We start from the raw sequence: 24,262 nt of genomic DNA, 5'->3' as shown, positions 1-24,262 counted from the left end.
CTCCCTATGACCAGACAGTTAAATGCTGTAGCTTCCGCAGCAGCCTACCATCCCAAACTACTCAACGCAGCTAGACCCTTCTTTTCTGAGCAGAACTGCCTAAGCATAGCTAGAGCCATAGTTGAATCCTGACTTGATTACTCCAACGCCCTCCTGGCCGCCACCGCCACAAAAACATTGAAAAACTCCAGACTGTCCAAAACAATGCTCTCCGGGCTGCTATCGGCATCCCCAAAAGGGACCACATAACAGTGGCTTGGAAACAATCCCACTGGCTCCCCATTAAAGAACGGCTCATCTTCAAAACACTGGCCCTCACACACAAATGTATCCACAATACAGCCCCCCTGTACCTAGCACAAAGAATCACAAGACCACACACAGCTAGACTCCCCAGAACCCCATACACCAACCGAATCACAGTGCCCAAGGTATTGAGGGCTCGGGTCAGAGGTTCCAACTTCCCTTTCATTGCTGCTACCCAGTGGAACTCCCTACCACCCCACCTCAGAGGAATAGCGTCCCACCTAGCCTTCTGCAACGTAATTAAAACTATGCTATTCGTATGAACCTCCCTTCGCCCCCTGACTGGGTTCTCACTGTTCACAATGTGCTGATTGTAACTGTATATGCCTCCTGTAACTACAACACTGTTTTCAATGTGCTGTGTGTAACTGCATATGCCTCATGTAACTACAGCATCCGTAAAGTACCCTCGCATCTTAACCCTGCTCAACTGACTGTAACCTGTAGCATTGTATTTACAGGGCAACTAAGACACATTCCTGTAACACCGCCTCGATGCCTCCGGGCTGCCAGTGCGCTTTATAGATATAAAAAATAAAATAAACAAATAAATAAAAATGATTGGGATCAATGTTTTTTAATAGTAGTGTGAAACTGAGAAGGCACTTTAGCCTTTGCCCATCCTCGTACACCTGCAGCACAGCAGTCATTTTAACACGCTACAAACTGAGAAGCAGCAGTGGGAAGGTCCGGCAGTGAGTGACATTCAGCAACAGTAGAATGAGGGTCTGGAAATGAGGGACACTGAGTCAGCAACTGACACAGAGTCAAACAGAGCAGTGGTAGTGCAAGGATCTGGCAGTGAGGACACTGGGCAGCAGTAGTGAAGGCTTTTGGCAGTGGGGACACTGAGCAGCAGCAGTGGAAAGGTCCTGCAGTGAGTGACATTCAGCAACAGCAGAATGAGGGTCTGGGAATGAGGGACACAGAGTCAGCGACTGACACAGAGTGAAACAGAGCAGCAGCAGTGTGAGGATCTGGCATTAGGGACACTGAGCAGCAGGACTGAAGGCTTCTGGCAGCGGGGACACTGAGCAGCAGCAGGGGGAATGTCCGGCAGTGAGTGACATTCAGCAACATCAGAATGAGGGTCTGGGAATGAGGGACACTGAGTCAGCGACTGACACAGAGTGAAACAGAGCAGCAGCAGTGCGAGGATCTGGCAGTGTGGACACTGGGCAGCAGTAGTGAAGTCTTCTGGCAGTTGGGACACTGAGCAGCAGCAGTGGGAAGGTCCGGCAGTGAGTGACATTCAGCAACAGCAGAGGGGAGGGTCTGGGAATGAGCGACACTGAGTCAGCGACTGACACAGAGTGAAACAGAGCAGCAGTAGTGTGAGGATCTGGCAGTGGGGACATTGAGTAGCTGGTGGTAAGGCTTCTGGCAGTTGGGACACTGAGCAGCAGGAATGGGAAGGTCTGGCAGTGAGTGACATTCAGCAACAGCGGAGGGGAGGGTCTGGGAATGAGCGACATGAGTCAGCGACTGACACAGAGTGAAACAGAGCAGCAGCAGTGCAAGGATCTGGCATTAGGGACACTGAGCAGCAGGACTGAAGGCTTCTGGCAGTGGGGACACTGAGCAGCAGCAGGGGGAAGGTCCGGCAGTGAGTGACATTCAGCAACAGCGGAGAGAAAGGTGTAAGAATGAGGGACACTGAGTCAGTGACTGACACAGAGTGAGACAGAGCAGCAGCAGTGCGAGGATCTGGCAGTGGGGACACTGAGCAGCATTAATGAAGTCTTCTGGCAGTGGGGACACTGTTCAGCAGCAGTGGGAAGGTCTGGCAGTGAGTGACATTCAGCGACAGTAGAATGAAGGTCTGGAAATGAGGAACACTAAGTCAGCGACTGACATAGAGTTAAACAGAGCAGAAGCATTGCGAGGATCTGGCAGTGGGGACACTGAGCAGCATTAATGAAGTCTTCTGGCAGTGGGGACACTGTGCAGTAGCAGTGGGAAGGTCTGGCAGTGAGTGACATTCAGCGACAGCAAAATTAGGGTCTGGAAATTAGGGTCTGGAAATGCTGTTTCACTCTATGTCAGTGACTGACATAGAGTGGAACAGCAGCAGCAGTGCAAGGATCTGGCAGTGGGAACACTGAGCAGCAGCAGTGGGAAGGTCTGGAAATGAGTGACATTCAGCAACAGCAGAGGGGAAGGTCAGGGAATAAGGGACACCGGGCAGTGGAAGAGTCGAGCAGTGTGTTACACTGAGCAGCAACAGTGGAAGCGTCTGATACTGGGTGAAACAGAACAGCAGCAGTGCGAGGATCTGGCCGTGGGGACACTGAGTAGCAGTAGTGAAGGCTGCTGGCAGTGTTTGACACTGACTAGCAGCAGTAGGAAGATTTGGCAGTGGGTGGCACTGAACAGTAACAGTGGGAGGGTCCAGTATTCATCGACAAAGAGCAATGTGAAGTTCCAGCAGTGGGGGACATAGTGAAGCAGCAGTGGGAGGTTACAGCAGTGGGTGACACTAATCTGCAACAGAGGGGGGTTCTGGCATTCCAGGCACTGAGCAGCAGTAGTGTGGGATGCAGCAGTGGGAGGCACTGAGTAGCAGAGGTGTGAGGGTCTGAAAGTGGGTGCTCCGAGCAGCATCAGGGTGAGGATCTGGCATTAGTTGATAATGGCCAGGAGCAGTGGGAAGATTTGGCAGTGGGTGATACTGAGCAGTAGCAGCGGAAGGGTCGTCAGCGGGTGAAACTGAGCAGCAGAAATGGGAGGGGCCAGTAGTGGGTGCACTTAAATGCATCAGTGGGAGGGTCTGGCTATCATTGACACTGAGAAGCAGCAGTGTCTGACAGTGAGCTACATTAAGCAGCAGCAGTGGGAGGGTCTGACAGAGAGAGACACTGAGCAGTAGCAGTGGAATGGTTGTCAGCGGGTGAAACTGAACAGCATCGGTGGAAGTGTCTGGCAATGGGTGTACTGAGCAGCAACAGTGGGAAGGTCTGGCAGTGGGGGACACTGAGCAGCAGCACTATGAGGATACGCCAGTGGAAGACACTGAGCAGTAGCAGTGGGAGAGTGCAGCAGTCATTGACATTGAGATCAGCAGAGGGAAGGTCTGGCACTGGTAGAAAGAGCACAGCAGCAGTGGGAGGGTCCAGCACTGGGCGACAAAGAGCAGCATCAGTGGGAGGGTCTGGCAGAAGGTGACAATGACCCGCAGCAGTGGGAGGGTCTGGCAGAAGGTGACAATGAGCAGCAGCAGTGGGAGGGTCTGGCAGAAGGCGCCAATAAGCAGCAGCAGTGGGAGGGTCTGGCAGAAGGCGACAATGAGTAGCAGCAGTGGGAGGGTCTGGCAGAAGGTGACAATGAGCTGCAGCAGTGGGAGGGTCTGGCAGAAGGTGACAATGAGCAGCAGCAGTGGGAGGGTCTGGCAGAAGGCGCCAATAAGCAGCAGCAGTGGGAGGGTCTGGCAGAAGGTGACAATGAGCCGCAGCAGTGAGAGTGTAGAGGAGGTGCCAGAAATGACCTGCACCCCTGCCCGCCATTGCGAGTTGCCAGTAAGATACTCGCCAAGGTATGTGACGTACGAGGAGCAGCTGAACCAACAAAGGGCTTCAGTGGGCCCCTGCCCTGTGTACATTAGAAGATCAATACCTGTTGAAATGCCCATAATCAGGCAACCCTGGGCAGCACGGTACCCAATCAGACAACCGTACCTGCCATTGGTACGAAACGACGAGTATGTACAGACTGTCCACGAGGAAACCCCGAAGGCCTTAATGGAAGGCCAATGGAAATAGACTAAGGGCCTGGGCAGCCCCGAGAACAACCAGAAGTGGCTACTGAAAGCTATGCATGCCAGTACCGACAACTGCAAGGATAATTGTAATGGACGAAGGGGAAAGACACTGTGAAAAACGTATGAGAATGGTGCCATGAGACAAGATGGAAGCAACCGCCTTATTGAACGTGTATAAATAAGCTTGAAACGCAAGATGCTAAGTAATCAAGTCTGCTTGCAATGCTTAGTAGAAGTTAGAGCGGCAAGCCCCGACTGTATACATCTACCTCAATACAGCACAATGTACACGTGCGACTCCATTTTGTATAAACAGAAGTACTCCCAGGCGGCCAAGGCCTGACTGGCCAAGTTTCATATCCAGGCCCAAGCGGAGGAAAAGAGCAAGATCGAAACTTAACAAAGGATGGCTCATGCCGGGGAAATCGAGGTCAACCAGAGAAGGGGAGGTGAGCATGATCTCACAAGGCTCCAACTTCAGAGCATGCCAGCCCGCCCGTGAAGGTCAAGATAAGAGAGGCCCATGCAGGTGGCCAAGCGCATACAGAATTAAATGCACAAAAGGTTGGAAACTGAAGCAGATTCACGGTGGACCAACACATGACCAGACAGGCGCGAAGATGTACCAACGCCTGATGTCATCCAGAACCAGATGGTGCCATAACTTTTTCTGATAAGAGACTACAGATCCAAGGCCATACCCAGCCAACTAATTGACACATAGCCCTAAACCACTGATTGATGGAAGGGAGGCGGGGTGAATCTTGGGACACCAGGCACCAGGGTGTCTATTCTGCATGCTGCTAATTAAAAGTGGAGATTTATGTTTAGAGGTGTAACTCGCCCAATCACAAGGGACCATGTAATCTAGGGTCCTATAGCCACTGTAACCAATGAGACGTCGTACTTGTAGTGATGTCAATCACGTGTGGTGTAGAGGGATGGGCATAGACGCCCACCCGATAAGAGTTATCCAATCTGTATGCCTTATTTTCATATACAGATATAACACCTATTCTTAAGTTACCTTTCCCAACCAATTATATTGCATGATGATTTTTTATAGAAGTGTACGTCATTGATGACGGAATTTGCCAATAAAAAAGGCTGTTTGACTGAAGTTCGGGGAAGTCGGGGGGGGGAGACAGGTGTTCGCGATGCTGCTGATTTCCATAAGCTGATGTATGTATTATTAAACTGACTTCCCTTTGCCAATTTACTGAGTCCCTAGTATTGATTTGTGCTGGAGTATGTAAATCCTGTACCCTGTCCTCACATGGTGCAGCTATCTTGTAGTACAAGTTTTTGGGGGTCGAGTACTGACCAATGGGCCTGTCAGTAATTTCCTCTCCCCGAGAACAGGAGGGTCTGGCAGAAGGCGACAATGACCCGCAGCAGTGGGAGGGTCTGGCAGAAGGCGACAATAAGCAGCAGCAGTGGGAGGGTCTGGCAGAAGGCGACAATAAACAGCAGCAGTGGGAGGGTCTGGCAGAAGGCGACAATAAGCAGCAGCAGTGGGAGGGTCTGGCAGAAGGCGACAATGAGCCCCAGCAGTGGGAGGGTCTGGCAGAAGGCGACAATGAGCCGCAGCAGTGGGATGGTCCAGCAGAAGGCGACACTGAGCACCAACAGAAGGCTCCAGTAGTAGGCAACACTGATCAGTTGGAGGGATGTCAACTCCCACTCTAAAGAACTTTTCCATATATTCAAAGAACTAACCGTACCACCTACATGCCCTGATGAGATCGACAAAGACAAGGCATGGTGTACAGGCATTCAATCAGCCATGCTTACAAAAATAAACCTCCCCAAAACAAAATATCCCACCACTTCAATACCTTACCAAAGCAAAGTGCACATGCACAGATAAAACCTAATGTAAAAGTAAGAAACGTGCCCAAATTTGCATTTTCCAAAATCTCCGAAGCTGAGGTCACTGACATCCTCAGACACCTCAAACCTTCACAATGCAAGGGTGATGTATGCCCCCCTAAAATCATCAAAGACTGCGCACAACCACTCATCCCTCTTCTCACTGCCTTCATCAATGCATCCTTCAAAACGGGCATAGTCCCAGACAGCCTTAAAGAGTCCTGGGTACGCCCTCTCTTAAAAAAACTGACACTAGACCCTGCTAACCCTAACAACTACTGACCCATAACCACAGTCCCATTCCTCCTGAAACTACTTGACAAGGCTGCCCACAAACAGATTCAACTATACCTTGAATCTAACGCAATCCTAGGTAAAAGTCAATCTGGGTTCTGCAAGGGACACGGAACTGAAACTGCCCTTCTAGACTTATAAAACGAAATTACCAACATCTTAGATAAAGGCAAGCCCGCCCTCCTCCTTCTGCTTGACCTCTCAGCTGCGTTTGACCTGGTAGACCACACTACTCTTACTTGTCACCTGACACACGCTGCACACTTCTCAAATGATGCAGCATCCTGGGTAACATCATTCTTAGAGGGTAGAGCTATGCATTTGTTCTCTAACACAGCACATGCAGCACCCTCCATCATCCACTGTGGTGTGTCACAAGGCTCCTGTACTGCCCCCATGCTCTATAATCTTTTTACCAAGCCACTATTTGATAAACTAGACGCGCTGGGGATCACCTACACAAACTACGCCGACGACACCCAGGTTCTCCTCCCCCTGGCAGGGAATTACCACCAAGACGCTTCTACCCTACAGCAAATCTACTCTACCATACAAGCATGGATGGCTACCAACAGCCTCTGCTTGAACGGGGACAAGACCGAAATCCTCATTCTAGGACAGAAATCCACCCTCTCCAACCTCAACCCACTGTACATCAATTTCAACATAGACAATTGTATCATCCCAGTCCTATCCTCAGTCAAAACTCTGGGGGTTCACATAGACGCCACGCTATCCATGGACAAACAAGTCAGCGCCATAGTCCCGGCCTCAGCACTGAGTACTAAACTCACTAACTCAATAAAACCATTCCTAACCAAGGATAGCTGCCTCTCCATCGCTCGAGCAACTATAGGAGCCAAACTAGACTATTGTAATGCGCTCCTAGATGGCACCTCCAAAAAGAACTTATCTAGGCTGCAAACAACCTGAAACAACGCTCTCGGAGCAGCCCTCAGCATACCAAAAAGAGAACACATTACACAAGCCAGAAAGGCAGCTCACTGGCTCCCAGTCGAAGACCGTATCTCCTTCAAATGTCTCACAACCACCCATAAATGCATCAACCTCACAGCTCCCTCTTATTTATCTGATACGATAGGTCGATATCAATCCACGAGACCGAGAAGAGCACAATACACGAATCAACTAGCAATACCTCGCATCAACCGAACTGAAATAGGAGGAATAGGCTTCCCCTTCCTCGCACCTAAACTCTGGAATTCCCTTCCTACTGACCTCAGAGCGGATGCATCGCTCTTCTCCTTCCGAAAAAAACCTCAAAGCTGCCCTATTCAACTAACCCCGTTCCCAGGTGCTCCGGCTGCTCTTGAATATCTGTAAAAAAGTATATCTCGTCCAATGTAACCGTACAGACATGAACTGTATGCAACTAAGCATAAGCTACACTGTAACTAGCGCCACGATGTCTACGGTCTGCTGTGCGCTCAACAAATGCGAATAAATAAATAAATAAAGGGTTCGACAAGGGCGAAGTCACACGTGTGCTAGAGATTTTTTGGGACTTGCAACTTATTATCATCATTTTCTTTTTATAATAATTATTTATTTAATGTGATACAGTTTAGTTAATAAACTTTAGACATAACGAATAACAATTGAACATAAAATAGTACTAAGATCAGATAATATAACATAACATCCGATAATGAAATAGCCAAATAGCAAGGAATAATCGCTTTTAGTAAGATAAGGAATAAGAGATAAACAATCAAACCTAAACCGAAATCCAAAATATGCCATTTTAGCTACAGAGGAGCAAAGAGTAAACATAAATTAGAACATTGCGCAGAGCATGAAAGCATTATAGTTCTCATGTCTCAACAGCCTGCAACGTCCCCAGGCAGGGCAGAGTCTAATGTTTAAGATAGACACATTTTCTTTTCTCCTTTTTCCTTTTTATTGAAGTCCTTCTTGATCAGCAGAGGAGGGGTCTATAGATCGACCAGGGTAATGACTGATTGGCTGCTGCCTCTGAAATGAAGTTTGAGTGCCTGCAATACCAGCCTTCTCCCTACGCGCCAGAGAGTTGCTGCTGCTCGGTGGGGTAACCTCCCACCCTCTGCCAACCAGTGGTCGAAGTGAGCAGGAGCGGTTGGGAGCGGTGCTCCTCTAATTTTTTAAATTACCTTTTACAGTTCCTATACTTTTATTTTAAAAAGAAACCGTTCCGGAATGGTTTCGTTTTAAAATAAAAGTGTAGGAAGAAGTTTAAACTTGCACTTTCAGTTCTCTGCACTAAACTTTCCCATAAACAGCAGGTGCCCCCATGTTTTGGGGTTTGCATTGTGTGTGGGAGGGGGCGTGGTGATGGGGTTTGTGGGGAGTGCGTGCAGGCCAGCAGGGAACTTAGTTCCACTACTTCTTTTCATACACTTCGACCACTGCTGCCAACTTGTGGCATTAACAACCGCAACCGCAGGTTAATCTCAATCACATTCCGGATGCCCAGTCTGGTGGGAAAGTTGTGATGTGCTTCCTGCTCACTGGGGGTGCACAGAGGTTGTGATGACGCCCTGGGAGCGCCAGGCCTGCTCTCCTCATGCAATGCGAGACTCCGCAGCACAGGAGGTGGTGTTTCCCTCCAGGTGGCCAGCTTTTATTGACTCAATCAGGAGAACTAAGAGTTAAACCCATGTTTTTTAGCTGTGGCAGCGTCCCGGTTTAAACAAAATGTGCCCCCCACCCCAACCCCTCCCGTCCTGTGAAGGTGTGGCCAGCGTCAGCACAGCTGAGGCGGCGCCAGCCCTAGCTTAGAGAATTGTGGGCAGTAATCAGCATTCTGCTTTGATGTCCGAGTGCCGAACCCTGTGCCCCAGGGGGAAAGGGGTGACACCGAGATCCTGTCTGAAAATGTGGGCTGGCTCCGCCATCGGGCCAGCTCAGGGAAGCTCTTCAAGGCTCCTTCATGCTGGTGTGGCAGCAGCGCCCTGTGTAAACAGAAAAGCTCCCAGCACCAGCACAGGAGGCTGTTCTGGCCCAAGGACTAATGCGGACCCAGGAAACTCCCAGCTCTGTTCCCAAGACCAGCTTCAGAAGCCTTGCCATGCGACTGAACAGAAACGGCCAGCCTCACTGCCTGTTCAAAAGATGCCCACATTGTTATATATCTCTTGCAATGTCCGGAATTCTTTCTGTTAAGGTGAGAAGTGTGACCAATGAAAACAGAGTCCAACTTCCATTATTCACTCAAAAGCATTTCTTGCAGAATCACAGACATGTTTCAAATTTAAAATGGTCGGAGTTCTTAATAAGAATGCTCACACTTTAAAGTGTGAAACATGCCTTTGGCATACAAACATGCCAGCCTTGAAGAAATGGGCCATGATCCTAGACTCCACCCTTCGGAGGAGTAGCATGGCCAACTTCACAAAATGGTTTGGCAGGACCCCTTAGGCGTGGTAGCGCACCAGAAGCTGCCGGCAGTGCGCGCGGTTCCATACGGTGTCATTCACGCCCCCTTGCAGCCACACTTTTGGTACATTTGTGGCAGGTGGCATTTTAACACATACACAGCACACAAAATATGTAAGGTCATTATAGATGCAGGATACTCATCTGTTAGCGCTCTGCCCATGCGCTGTGGGCCAACATATATGTGAACATCCCAATGTGTACACGTGTTGACACCAGCATAAGGGACTTCACAGAACTGGCACTGAAAGGAGCATTTTTAGTCTTTGATACTTAGAGGCACCAAAGGAATACCGTTAGAAAAGTTGCCATTAGTTGAGTGAAATACATGAATGCCGCTATGATTATATATGAAGGACGTCCACCCCATTCCAAGCAACAGGGTTCAGTCCTGGGTTCACATCAAGAGCTGGTAAAGGCTCTTGCCACTGAGTTCCACAGGACCTGTGAGGCCACGCGGGCAGCAACACCCACCCTGTTATAGTGCACGTGTCAGGAGATACTGCAGTGAGACAGGCAGGGACACCCCTGGGTGCAGGTGATCTTCTGTGAACGTTCACTTGATATTCATGGCCTACTCCCAGGATCAGAAGAGGGGCAATTCCACTGCTTTAGAGGAGTTTAAATGGACCACAGGTTTCCTTTAGCGGCGGGGGGTGGTTGGGGGGTGGGAGGGTTAGGAACTGGTCCATAGTCAGGATGAATGGCACTACGCTAGGAGAGAGGGGGTTTAGCACAGCGCCAAAAGGGGGGGGGGTTAGGAACTGGTCAATAGTAGGGATGGATGGAACTGCACTAAATAGAAGAGAGGGGGTGCAGTGCAGCTCAGAGTGGGGGTATAAGAACTGGTCAATAGTAGGGATGATGGCACTGCACTAAATAGAAGCGAGGGGGTGCAGTGCAGCTCAGAGTTGGGAGATAGGAACTGGTCAATAGTAGGGATGGATGGCACTGCACTAAATAGAAGAGAGGGGGTGCAGTGCAGCTCAGAGTGCGGAGATAAGAACTGGTGAATAGTAGGGATGGATGGCACTGCACTAGATAGAAGAGAGAGGGTGCAGTGCAGCTCAGAGTGCGGAGATAAGAACTGGTGAATAGTAGGGATGGATGGCACTGCACTAAATAGAAGAGGGAGGTGCGGTGCAGCTCAGAGTGGGGAGATAGGAACTGGTCAATAGTCGGGATGGATGGCATTGCACTAAATAGAAGAGAGGGGGTGCAGTGCAGCTCAGAGTGCGGAGATAAGAACTGGTGAATAGTAGGGATGGATGGCACTGCACTAAATAGAAGAGAGGGGGTGCAGTGCAGCTCAGAGTGCGGAGATAGGAACTGGTCAATAGTAGGGATGGATGGCACTGCACTAAATAGAAGAGAGGGGGTGCAGTGCAGCTCAGAGTGCGGAGATAGGAACTGGTCAATAGTAGATTTGAATGGCGCTGCACTACAAGAGAGGGATGGTAGCACAGCCCTTGTGTGTCGCAGAGTGGGGAGTTGGGAACTGGTCCCTAATAGGGATGAATCATACTGCACTAGAACAGAGGGGGTGTAGAGCAGGTAGTTAGGGACGGTTCCATAGTAGGTGTTACTATTTAAATGCAACATCCCAAACGTAAAGGGAAATACAGGCTGCGAGAATACTCAAAAAGTGAGGGTTCCATGTTGTTTTAGTGTCTCTGCCATTTTGGTTTAGGCATTGTTTCTGCCACATACAAGAGAACTTTTTTAAGTTGCCCAGTACATGACTGTGGATAGCCAGGCAGTGCACATCTTAATCATGTTAGTTATTGTTTCAAAAATGCGGTTCCTGTTATCTTCTCTCTGGAAGCTTTTCCCAGGAAATGTTAGCACCTGGAATAATAGTATTGTATGGGCCTCATTCCGAGTATGGCGGTAAGGGATAGCGGCCACCGCTAACGATAGCGGTGGCGGTAATCCCTTACCGCCATACTCCGAGTTCCCTTAGCGCCATGGTGCTTTTAACACCTGCTTTTAGCAGGCGTTAAATACCATGGCGCTAAGGGACCTTGATGTTAATTACGCCACCGTAATTTACGGTGGCGTAATTGACGCCTTCCCCACTCCCATTATGCCCTATGGGGCAAGAATGGGAATGGGGAAGGGTAAATGGGGATTGGGGAATTACCGCCCCGCCAACCTTGGAATGGGGCGGTAATTCCGCCAACCACCAAGGCGCTGCCGGTCCGGGTACGGCGTCAACCAAGGCGTTAATAGCGCCATTGGTTAGCGCCGTACTCGGAATGAGGCCCTATGTCTTTTAGCATTAGTGAGATGGAAAAACAATAGTTGCAAAAAATGGGCTCTGGTGTGAACTAGGCCTCGGCTGCGGCGCTGCCAAAATACTGAATCAGGCTTTGTATCTACTGCCTTCTAGTGAAGTCTTAGGACACCAATTACATGGCGGAGTAGTTTAAAAGCACAAATAATACAAGAAATCCCTTCTCAAAAGGGAGTTCTCGGTTACATGTTTTTCCATGAGGATCTCTTTCCCAAGCAAGATGAACATTCTGCAAAGTAACAGTTTCTGTCCTTGGCTTAGCTAGAAGGATGAGTAATGGGCACAGCAACATGTATCAATGTGGTAGTTGCAAAGATATGTTTCACAGTGAGGAAGCTGCAAGGTCTCGGAACCGTCTAGGGTTCCAAGATGTCTGGTGTCATGGAAAAGGATGTCAGTGTATCTAATATTGTGGCCACGAGGTGCTGATTTCACTTTTTTACTAATTGCCCTATTGGGTCATCGGCTGGTAGATGGATTCAGAAAATCACGTGTAATGTACTAACCAATAGAGTGGGGTAAAGTATGTTGCTCGTTAGGTTTCTAAATACAAGAGCCAGTGAGAGAACCGGGATTTGCATTTACTTAAATTCTGGAATATATTGCAATTTTCTGCAGTCAAAGTTTCGAAACAATAGTTTCGAATGCCAAAGGTTTCAACACAAAAGTGCCGTAAAGAAATGTTTAATGTATTTTTTATATTAAAGTTTTTTTTAAATTTCGTATTGTAAAAGAAGTGTGTTTTTTTTTTTAAACGAGGGTTTGGAGGGGAACCCCCCCAAAAAAATCAAAACTTTTTTTTCGACACTTTTGTGTCAGAACTATTTTCATTCGAAGCTATGACTGTCGAAACTATAACTATAAACCACGGTGGTGTGTGATAAGTAAATGCTACAGTCCACGCGAAAATGGAATGAGGCAAACACAAAGGGAGAAAAAAGAAAAGGGAAAGAAGGGAGCTATGGTCCAGATAACATAGGTGCATATCCACATGAAACAGTACAAGGGTGTGAAGAGCAAGCAGGGATACAGAATAAAAATGCAAAGGAACAATCCCATACAATAATCGAACATATATCATGGAGAGAAAAGAGAGAAAGAAAGGGAAAAACAAATAAGAACCTGTTAATGATGCATAATGGCAGTGCTAAGTTCATGTACAATAGTGTGCCAGTAATTCAGGGCAGACAGCATTTCCTATGAAATCCTACTTGTTTTTTTTTTTTTCTGGTTAGAAAATATGGGGAATCAAGCATCTGTGGCCGCATGAAAATTCAATGCAGCTGGAGCTGCATGCAGAACTGCCGCACGCAGTTATTGACCTGCTGCTATCCTGCTCCGTGATTGATTTGATTTGAGTATTTATATCGTGCTCAGGATGGACTTAACCATATAAAGGTGCAGTTGGTTCAAGAAAGTAGATGCAAGTAGGGGACTAGCCTACTTGAACTCCACGCGCCCCTCAAACTCCTTATTAAAAAAAGGTCGGTTTTAAGGGCTTTTTGAAACTGATGCAGAGATTGCAGTGCTCTGATCTCCTGAGCAAGAGAATTCCGAAACCTGGGACTGTGTGCAGCGAATCTTCTCTCTCCTCTGCAAACGCAGACAGAGGAAGGAATTGACAAAAGCAGCTGATCCCCCCGAGTGAAGTGTCCTCTCCGGTTGGTATCTATTGATTTTATCCATCAAATAAGATGGAGAAAGGTTGTGCAGCCATTTAAATATCAAACAACTTGTTTTAAAATCAATCCTATCCCCCTTGGCCAACCAATGCGCAGAATTGCACCATTTCGACCTCGAGGTCGAAATGGTGCAAACTTTTTGACAGAAGAGGTCAATTCACATTTGGTCATAATCTAGTGGCAGAGACCTTGCCTCCATCGGTAAATTACGATCCTCTCTCCTCTCCGCCACCCATAAAATGAGCACCTCATTGTGTTAAGTACAGGTAGCAAGTTCAAAACATCATGTGAGCCTGACTTAAAATAAAAATGAAGTGCCGAAATTGTGAGATGTCCGTGAACACATTACAGCTTTTGCCCTTATCACAAGTTGGGCGGTAGCCCTTGAATGCGATGGCAACGCTATTGATGCTGCATTTAACACTCTGCCCAATCTGGAATTGGGCAGGGAGTTGGAGATTTCACTTTCATTTTTGGTTATTTTCGACTCCGGTGCTATTTTCACTGGCGGTAATAGCGCCAAAAATCCTGTGGACTCTTAATAAAATGGGGATTAACAGCATTACCACTTCTCGTGATCCTTCGCAAATTGTGCCAGACTGAGTAGCAGTAACGCGATTTGCGTTAGCGATATCCCGGCGCAATTACCGCCGGGATACCGCCAACCTCATACTGAGACTCTTTGTATTAAATCATCCTTAGGATTCTTGTGGGAAAGCAAATTTGAATCTTATAGGAAATTCTCGAATGCAACCCATAGGATATTTCAATGCTAGCTACATATATAAGAATAACAGCCATACATTATGAGTCCGGCGGTAGCCGTGCCGGTATAACTGGCAGGCTGCTGCTGGACTCGTAATGAATTACCGCCGCCTGACTTGCCGTAATAATCGGGGCATTACAGCCCTGGAGGTCCGGTAAATCAGGCGGCGGCAATTGTTACTCCCCATTTCCATTCGAGTCCCATAGGACTCAATGGGAATGGGGAGCACGGAAGCACCGGGACTGTGCGCAACAGTGCTGATGCTTCCGTCAAAGTCTGCTGGCAGATGCCGTTCCGCCCGCCAGCCCAGCAGACTCGTAGTTTGCCGGTCTGGAAACAACGGTGCCAGTAAGCTTACCTGCAGTGTTGTTTCCAGACCGGCAAACTTGTAATGAGGCCCATTGTTTTTAGGTCTCCCTGCTGAGAGCATTGTTTGCTGCAAGAGCTTATGAAACTACATATTAGAGAAGGGAACTAGTGCCTGTCAGTTGCTCGGCCATGCACATTGAGAGCATCCCTGAGAATGCTCTATTACAGTGATGGCCAAATCCTAAGAGCCAATGGAGCGGTTTAAGTTGGGTAGAGATTTATTAAATATTATCAGGGTTTTCTTGTTCATCAGGGTTGACAATGGATAAGGCACTGGGCTGAAATTCATTGAAAGCACAGTCTGTCTTCAGTTTTGTTGCTTCTGGTGTTCTCCTCGAAGCGGAGGCTATGGTGGCCATCTTAGGATGTTCTCATTTAGTGTTCTTCCTAAAGTAAGTTCTGCCACGATATCTGTAGAGAGCACCCTTTACATTTAATGGTATGCTTCTTTTTAATGTGCACTTTTAAAAATAATTAGTGAACACTTTCAACTTATTTCTAAGTTTTTTTATAACATATTAAAGTCAGGGTATCATTTAAATATCTGGAACTCCACGAACAGCCCTCACTGCCAGCAGCTACATACAGGGCCTCATTACGAGGTGGGAGGTAAGGGATTACCGGCACCGGTAAGGGCACTGGTGCCGGTAATCCCTTACTTCCCTACTACGAGTTCCCTTTGCGGGTCCATCCTTAACGCCTGGTTTTTGCAGGCGTTAAGGACGGGACCCGCAAAGGGACTCTAGAGCTAATAACGGTACCGCAATTTGCGGTACCGTTATTAGCGCCTTCCCCATTCCCATTAAGCCCTATGGGGGCTCAAATGGGAATGGGGAATGGCCCTGGTGAATGGGGAATTACCGGTCCCTCCGACCTCGGAATGGACCGGTAATTGCTCCATTTACCGGGCGGAGTCGGAAGGGTTTTGGAGGCAGCCATGGAGCTAGTAGCGCCATGGCTGCCTCCAACCTCGTAATGAGGCAGACAGAGCCTGTAGGGAAGCACGTCCAGCTCCCATGCCCTCCCAAATGATTTAGGCTGCAGAAAATATATTAACGCACAAGACAGTGAATGTGCACGGATGCAGGGGGTGGAACATGTGAACTGCTAATATCAAATATAGTTGCTTGGTAGCAGCCATGATCATATATGTAGACCTCGTTAGAGGGCACAAGTGATATTGAAGTACAGTAGTTTGAACATAATGTACAGGGATGAAAACATGGGCACTTGTTCCCAAAGCGAGAAATACTGAAGCACTGCATTATTTGTAGTAAGGCCTAGCATATTGCAGGCCCTGTTGATAGTAGTAGGATAGTGCGGGACTGAAGTTTGAATCACTTTCCCATCCCAAGTCCCAGCAGTGAAGCCAAACCCTGAGCCCTTCATAAAAGTAATTGTATCGAGCCATGGGCCTGCGAAACCAGAAAGGAATGTGAATGACTGAGCAAGGGTAGAGCTGTGCCCGTCCCGAATTACAAACTCATGGGAGCTAGCATAAGGGTCTTGAGCTGCCAAAAGGCCTGACCTACATTTAAAGCATTAATGCCCCCACAATAATGGCTATTGTGTTTGAAGTACCAGGCGTCCATAAAATAGAACACCTAAATCCATCAGAATTCAGTTGAATAGTGTGGTCCTCGAGAGGCCCAGCAGAAGCTCTGGGGAGGGGCAGCTGATAAGGGGGACGAGCCAGAAATTAAACATCCCTGGATTTGTGGTACGAGGAGCGAGAGGTGATGCCAACAAATTCAGTACCATGTCAGGGAGGCATAGTGGGGGCACCTGCATGTCTGGTATCAAGAAAAGCTCTCCTTTATTCTCAAGGGCCAATTTGACCTCGGAGGTATCCACAGAGCTCATGTTTACGACGAGGTGCACACCATGTGACTAGACCTGTGGGGAGAGAAGCATTCCAAGGAGTCACCCAGTCAAGTAGCAGGAAGGAAGGTGATGGAGTAGTAGACTATGAGCCTCATTACGAGGTTAGAGGTAGTCATGGCGCTATTAGCGCGATGACTACCTCCAATACCGGTACCGAGTGCGCCCTCGTTCAATAGGGGCTTACCGGTCCAATCCGACCTTTGCGGGACCGGTAAGTCCCCATTGAAAAAGCCGTTACCCATTCCCATTCCAGCCCCCATAGGGCTCAATGGGAAGGGGGAAGGCGCTAATAGCAGTACCGCAAATTGCGGTACCGTTATTAGCTCTGAAGTCCCTTAACAGGCCCCGTCCATAACGCCTGGTAAAACCAGGCGTTAAGGAAGGGACCCGCTAAGGGACCTCGGAATAGGGCGCAAAGGGATTACCGACACCGATGTCCTTAACGGTGCCCGGTATCCTTTTGTGCCCACCTCGTAATGAGGCCCTATGTGTTAGAGGGCCGGGATAAATTAGAATGTGGCCAATCAACCGAGGGGCTAGAGGGGGCTGATGATATGTAGCAAATGAGGGTTGGGGATGAACACTGTATACTGTGTGCTTCATAAGTGAAAATGTCTTGCCTTACAATGGCGTGTTTGCTTTGGACTAACAGTGAGCTCTGTGGCAATTGGGTTCTACGGGACCCTCTGTCACCTTTTTCCTTTTTTTTTTTTTTAATACAACATTTTTTATTGTTTTTTCACATAAAGAAAACATACATCTCGCGCAGCGAGATAAAAGTTATGTCCCTACCCCACCCACCAACAAATGCATTCCACGTACCCATTACAATAGAGCTTCTTAGCACTGTCAATTGTCTTTGTTATGCCAGTAGTGTGTGATTTTACAATTTCTGTTCATGTCCTTGGGTGCCAGTCCAATCCCGGATGGGGGCCACCTTTCAGTGTGCGTCTTCCCACTTTTGCCAAATTTCTGGGCCTTTCTCAGGACATCCCCTGGCCGTGTAGACTCTCTTTTCCATTGCAACACAAATGTTCACGTCCGTGGTCCATTGTTCATAGTTTGGTGCCGTTTCAGAGCCCCAGAGTTGCGCTATGTTTCTCTTGATTAACGCAGTGGTCGTGAATAATAGCACTTTTTCGTAGCGTGACAGTTCGACCTCATCATCTATCCCCAGTAGTAACAGTTTTGCATTTCTATGGATCGCTCTACCCAGTACTCTTGAGAGATCATCGCAGCACTGCTGCCAGTAATGTCGGATTATGGTACAGTCCCATAGTATGTGATAGTATGTACCCTCGTCTCGTTTGCATCTCAGACAGGTTGAAGAGGAGATCTTACCCCATTTGAATAGTGCCACCCTCGGGTAATATATTCTATGCAGTACTTTAAGTTGGATCAATCTTAGCCTGGAGGAGATCGCTGTTTCTCTGGGGAACATCAGGGCAGTTACCCATTCCTCTAGGAGTATGTCACCTACGTCCCCCTCCCATTTGGCTTTCGGGAATAGGTTACGTTCTAAAGGGGTGTATTCAGGCATGTCGATCATCTCAGGGAGATGGGTCTGTAGTGCGTTTTTGAGTTGTGTTTAGCGATATTGCTCATTTATCGTCAGATCGGAGGTGGTGATTAGGTCCGCAAATGGTATTATTTCGTTTCCTTTTATTATGTCGCCAATTTTAGTGATGCCCGCTTGGGTCCAAGAGTGCCATTTTGGAAGTTTATTCACTTTCGGGAGTAGTCTGTTATCCCACAACGGTTGAGCTGGGGTCAGCTTATTGTCCCAGCCTAAGTATTTGTGGATGTCTGGCCATGTTAGGGATATGTGTGACAGCATGGATGGGGTAGTAGCTCGGTCTTTTTTCCGGTAGAGGGTCGTTCGTTTCGGTTAGGATCTGGTTCTCTGTTGTGTGGCAATGTCATGTCCGCGTGGAGTCTGTCGTTCACTATTGCCATCTGACTAGCCCAGTAATAGGTTTGCAATCGGGGCATTCCGATTCCACCTTCCCATACAGATCTTTGTAGAGTGGTTAATGCTAAGCGAGGGTGACCTCCATTCCATAGCCGTTTTCTGAGCGTCTGGTCTATTTTACGGAATTCCTTGGGCGCTATAGATAGTGGCACGTTTTGAAGTATATAAAGGAAGCGGGGGAGCGCCAGCATCTTGAAGAGTGCGGCTCTGCCTAGTAGTGTTAGTGGTAGGGACATCCAGTGCCGGACGTCTTCTTTAAATCTCGTCATTATTGGGTACAGGTTATTGGGCACATAGTCTGTCAGGTTGTTCGTGATTTGGATGCCTAGGTATCTGAATTTCTCCTTTTCCACATAGTATGGGCACTCATCTGGCACTGCGTTGTCTATTTGTTTCAGTGGGAATAGTATGGATTTAGTCCAGTTGACACGAAGGCTGCTGAATGCTCCGTATTTTATCAATAATCGCGTCACTATGGGGCAGGATTTGCGTGGGTCTTTCAGATATACTAATAAGTCGTCTGCGTATAAGGATACCCTGTCCTCCCAGTCGACTGCCCATCTGAAGCCGCTCCATGTTTGTGTAGATCTTAATAGAATTGCTAGGGGCTCAATTGCTATTGCAAAGATTAGGGAGGACAGGGGGCAACCCTGTCTCGTGCCCTTGCCTAGGTGAAAGGGATTGGAGACGTGTCCATTTACCTTTGTGGCTTTTTCGAGGCGGTTGTAAAGTAGTTTGACCCAACTCATGAAGTGCGGTCCTATGCCCATACGTTGCATAATGGTCCATATTGCCTCCCAGTAGACTGAGTTGAATGCCTTCTTGAAGTCTATGGCAGTAAAGCCAATGGGTTCTGTATCTCAGATAGCTTCTCCAGTGCTGCGTGTAGCCTATATATGTTTTGTCTAGTGGATCTCTGTGGCATGAATCCACACCGGTCGGGATGTATTAGTGTGTGTATTACTTGTTGGAGGCGGTTGGCTAGTACCTTTGCCAATATTTTGGCCTCGCAGTTTATGAGAGAAATGGGCCTGTAGGAGCTGCATTTGTCGGGTGGCTTATCTGCTTTGGGCAGGACTATAATTGTGGCTTTCCTTAAGTCAGGGGGGAGACAGCCCTGTGAGTGTGAGTGTTGTAGTAAACAAAGTAAGTGTGGGGAAATTACATTTGCTCCTATTTTTTTCCATGTTTCAATGGGGAAGCCGTTCGGGCCTGGGGTCTTGCCCGATTGGAGTTCTGACATGGCTTGGGTTAATTCCTCCTCAGTGATTACCTGTTCTAGTAGAGTAGACTGCTCTGTGTTTAGGGTGGGGAGGGTAATTTCCTCTAGGATGTCCATTACGGGTGGTGAGGTTGGTGCTTTGTATAGCTCAGTGTAGTATTTTGCAAAACCCTCCGTTATATCTACGTCTGTCACTAATAGTTCTGATTCTCCTGTTGTTAGTTGCCTGAACTGGCAGAAGCCCAGGTCTCTACCTTCCAGCCATGCCAGCATTCTCACGGCTTTATCCCCTGTTTCGTATATCTTTGCGCGCATTGCAGTGTGCGCCTATTTTGCATTGTCTAGGGCTATGTGTTGGAGCTGCGCCTGCGCCAGTTGTAGTGCGCGGTGCGTCTCCGAGTTGTCATGGGTTAAGTGATCGGTTTCTGCTTTTTGCACTTTCGCTTCGGCATGGCGTATTGCTTCTGCTTGTTTTTTTTTATGGGCTGTGGTCCAGGCTATTATTTCCCCTCTGAGTACTGTCTTGAATGCCTCCCATAGTGTTACCGGGTTATCCACTGAGTTGGTATTCCTCTCAAAATATTCTTCAGTGGTCTTTTGGATATGTTCAACTAGCTCTGGGAAGCCTAGGTAGTAGCTGTTCAATCACCAGCTGGGTGGGGGGATCGACCTGTTGGTATTAAGTGTTATTACAAGTGGGGAATGATCTGATATACCTCTGGGGAGAAATTGTGCCTCACGTACTTCGTGCATGTTATTCAGTGGCAGTAGGAGATAGTCCAGCCTAGACAGTGAGGCGTGTGCGCCAGAATGGTTTGAATATTCCCTTGTGGCAGGGTGCAGCGTTCTCCATACGTCTTGCAGTCCCAGTGCGCTAGTGAATGTGGCAAGTTTTGTACGTGTGTTCGGATTTCTGGATCTTCTGTGTTCTATCAAGGTCCACGTCCATTAATTACCTCATTAAAGTTTCCCCCAATCAATGTAAGGTCTGCAAGATTATTCATAATTAGAGGCGTAATGTCGTTAGTCAGGGGGGTCAGTAGGTTAGGAGGTGCATACACTGCCATCATGGTCACCGACCGTTCCCCAATTGTACCTGTCGTGAGTACAAACCTCCCTCCCGTGTCTTGCGTAATGGATGCGGGCACAAAGGGGAGTCTTTTGTGTATTAGGATCAGTACCCCTCGTGACCCCATGGTAAAACTGGCGTGGAATGCTAGTCTGTAGTTGGTGCGTCTAAAGGATGAGCAGTTGGTACCAGCTAGATGTGTCTCCGTCAGGAATATCACATCCGGGGAATGTCTATTCAGTGTTTGCAGTACTAGACGTCTTTTGATACAATTGCCGAGCCCATTTACATTCCAAGTCATCACTCGGACTGGGCTGTTTTTGTTCACGTTAGTGACTCCTGCCATTTGACACGTGTGTGGATGACAACAGTATGTGTCGGGCCCTCAATAGCATTGTGGTGTTTCATGCTATGGTAATATCTGCCAGGGTTAAGGGCAGGCTGGTTTTCCATCAGGACATGTGTTTCCATCTGTGTTGTGTGGACTGCTGGCAAGATTGGAGTGACAATTGGTGTGCTAGGGATGGTGTGTTTTTTGACATTATAGATGGTGTGGTGTCTTGTAACATAACTAACATGAAACAAATCCCCGCCCCCCCTCCCTATTCTCCTCCCCAACATGAAGTATCTGTCGCCCTAACTCTACTGGCGTCAAACAACTATACCGCCAGATTAACTTAATGTGAACTGTTTACACCTTTCTCTCGACTTACTGTTCTTTGGCAAGTCTGGTGTTCCGAGTCTCAAGTCTTGAGCTGAGGGCGTGGCTTTGGCCGATGCAGTGAGTACTCCCGTGCCTTGCGGGCCACGTGCCTTATTTACATCAGTGTGGTATGATAGTTTGTTAAGTGGGCCGCGATGGAGTAGTATTTCTTGTTGGTGCCACTGTTTCAGCCCATTTTCTCTTGTTGTGGTGGTTCCTGCATCGGAGGTTGTGGAGCTGGACGCCTTCTGTCTAGTGGCTCACGTCGGTTTCTGTTTCTGGTTCTGTTGTTTGCAAGTTTCCAGTCGCCTTCAATGTGTTTCTCTGCCCAGTTCCACGCTTCTTTTGGGTCTGTGAAGTGTACTGTTGTCCCGCCGTGGTAGATCTTGAGCTGGGCCGGAAAGACCAGGCCGTATTTTTCGTGTAGGGACTGGAGTTGTCTTTTGAGCTGATCAAAAGATTGCCTGGCTCTCTGGACCTCCCTTGTGTAGTCAGGGAAGAATGTTACCTTGGATCCATTGAAGGTCAGTGTACATTTGGCTCGCGCCGTCTGGAGTAACGCATCTCTATCTCTATAGTTCAACAGTTTTGCAACTATGGTGCGTGGAGGTGCGCCGGGTATCGCTCTTCCAGTGGGCACACGGTGCGCTCGTTCGATTGAAAAGAACTTCGAGAATGTCTGGGGTTCAAACATGTCAGTTATCTATTGTTCAAGGAACAGTTCCATGGAAGGGCCTTCCGTTTTTTCCGGTACGCCCAGGATGCGAACGTTATTTCGTCTTGAACGGCCTTCACTGTCCTCTGCTTTCTCCTCCAGTGTTTTCAGGCGTGCCACTACCCCGGCCATCCTTTGTTCCATGGTGCGCAGCCCATCTTCATTCCCAGAGATCCGCTGTTCCGCTTCTCCTGTGCGGGAGGACAGTTTCTGGAGATCGTGACGGAGGAGCGAGACGTCTGTGCTGATGCTATCCATCTTTTGTTCCATGGAGGTTCTGGAGTTTGTTATCGCAGCCATGATATCCTTCAGGGATATGTCTTGTTCTGTTTCTAACATGGTGTTTGATTGTTCATGGTTCGCTTGTGCGCTTGCTGCGGCCGTAGTGAATTGGTCCATTTTGCTTTGACTTGTCAATTTTTTTGCTTTGTCTTTCCCCATAGCAGCTGGCATGGTCTATAGCGTTAATCGGTAGGTGGATTCCGCCTGTTTGTCCGAGGCAATTGTTCCGTCGTAGAGCTTCTTTCCTCCCCCAGTCCGGGTGCAATCTGCCGGATACTGTGTTAGGGTTTAGTGCGCAGCTAGTTTTTGCTTTGGGATTACACAGCATTCAACACCGCACCCTCCAGCACTTCTTTGGCGTAGCTGTATCGGTGTTCCCACGTAGGCAGGTGCGTCGTGAGACAGTTTCACCGTGTGCTACCGTGTTCTGGCCACCCTGCCGAGTGTTGCTTATTTCATCGAAATTTGGTCGGTCCTGCTGTGCTCGGCGGGAGGGTGGTGGCGGGTCCAGTAAGTGCGCCCCTGCCGGGGCCACAATGACGATTTCTCACGGGCAGCGGGGGGGGGTGAGGATGTAGGTCGCCCGGTGATCCCAGGGTATCTCTGTGCCTCAATATGGCGGATCTGTTTCGTTATGGAGGGGCAGCTGGGAGAGTCTTCGTAGCGGGCCCACCGGCGGCGAGGGGGAGACACACAAGTTCCTGCTTTCCCGTCCCCCCTTCTCCTTAACGCAGGATAGAGACAGTAGCTGTCCAACAGCGAACGGGAGCCACCTCAGGAGTCTGGTGGGCGCTCAGCGAGGAGCCCCAATGCTTCCAGACGCTCCGATGGTGCCAGCAGGCAGAAGCAGTGTACGGGTGCGTACGTCGCTACGTTGATGCGGATTTGACTGCCTGTAACTGATAACCGCTGACGCCGCTTCCAAGGGTGTATCCCCTCTGCCTCACGATTTGCTGTTGGAGGGTAATTTCCACGGTTCCGCGGGTTTCACCGGCAGGAGGCGGGGAGGCACCCAACGGGTCCCGCTCTCCGCAGTCCGGGAGAGGCACCGGGGTTCGCTTAGTTCTATTTTAGGGTCCTTTGCCCGTCGTGCGGTCCAGCACAGCACCGCACTCGCCAGCCGCCGGTATTCGGGCAGGGTTCGATGGTGACACACGGTGGCCTCCGTTCATCCGCGGTCCGCAGCGGCCATTTTGTGTGCTCTGTGGCGCGCACGCTTGCTTTCTTGAAAGTCTCGCCAAGTGGGTTCTGCGGCACCTATTTCCACCAGGAACAGGTAGGGACGTACAGTAGAGGTTCCCACATCGAGTAGGCACTTTTGGGTACTTGTAACCTTTTTCCTTCTTGTATACAAAATAAACTTGTTTCCCTTGCAAACAGGTGCACCGAGCTTTCGTTCGTAGAGGATTGTTTTTCTGGTTATCTGGAGGCATTACACTACATTACACTACACAGTGTGGACGGTACAGCGCTAACATCCTTTGAAAACAGAGTCCATCTTCAAATGCAATTAAGCAGCAGCAACTATGCCATCACCAGGTTATAGATCAGGATTACACTCATGGTATCTTCCCAGCCTCGTTAGGCCGCGTGAATAGCTCAGGGGCAACACATGTGTCTTGGAAACAAGACAACACA

The sequence above is a fragment of the Ambystoma mexicanum genome, chromosome 8, assembly GCF_040938575.1.
Source record: "Ambystoma mexicanum isolate Mex_15411 chromosome 8, UKY_AmexF1_1, whole genome shotgun sequence".
Taxonomy (NCBI): domain Eukaryota; kingdom Metazoa; phylum Chordata; class Amphibia; order Caudata; family Ambystomatidae; genus Ambystoma; species Ambystoma mexicanum.
This window is presented reverse-complemented; position numbering follows the sequence as displayed.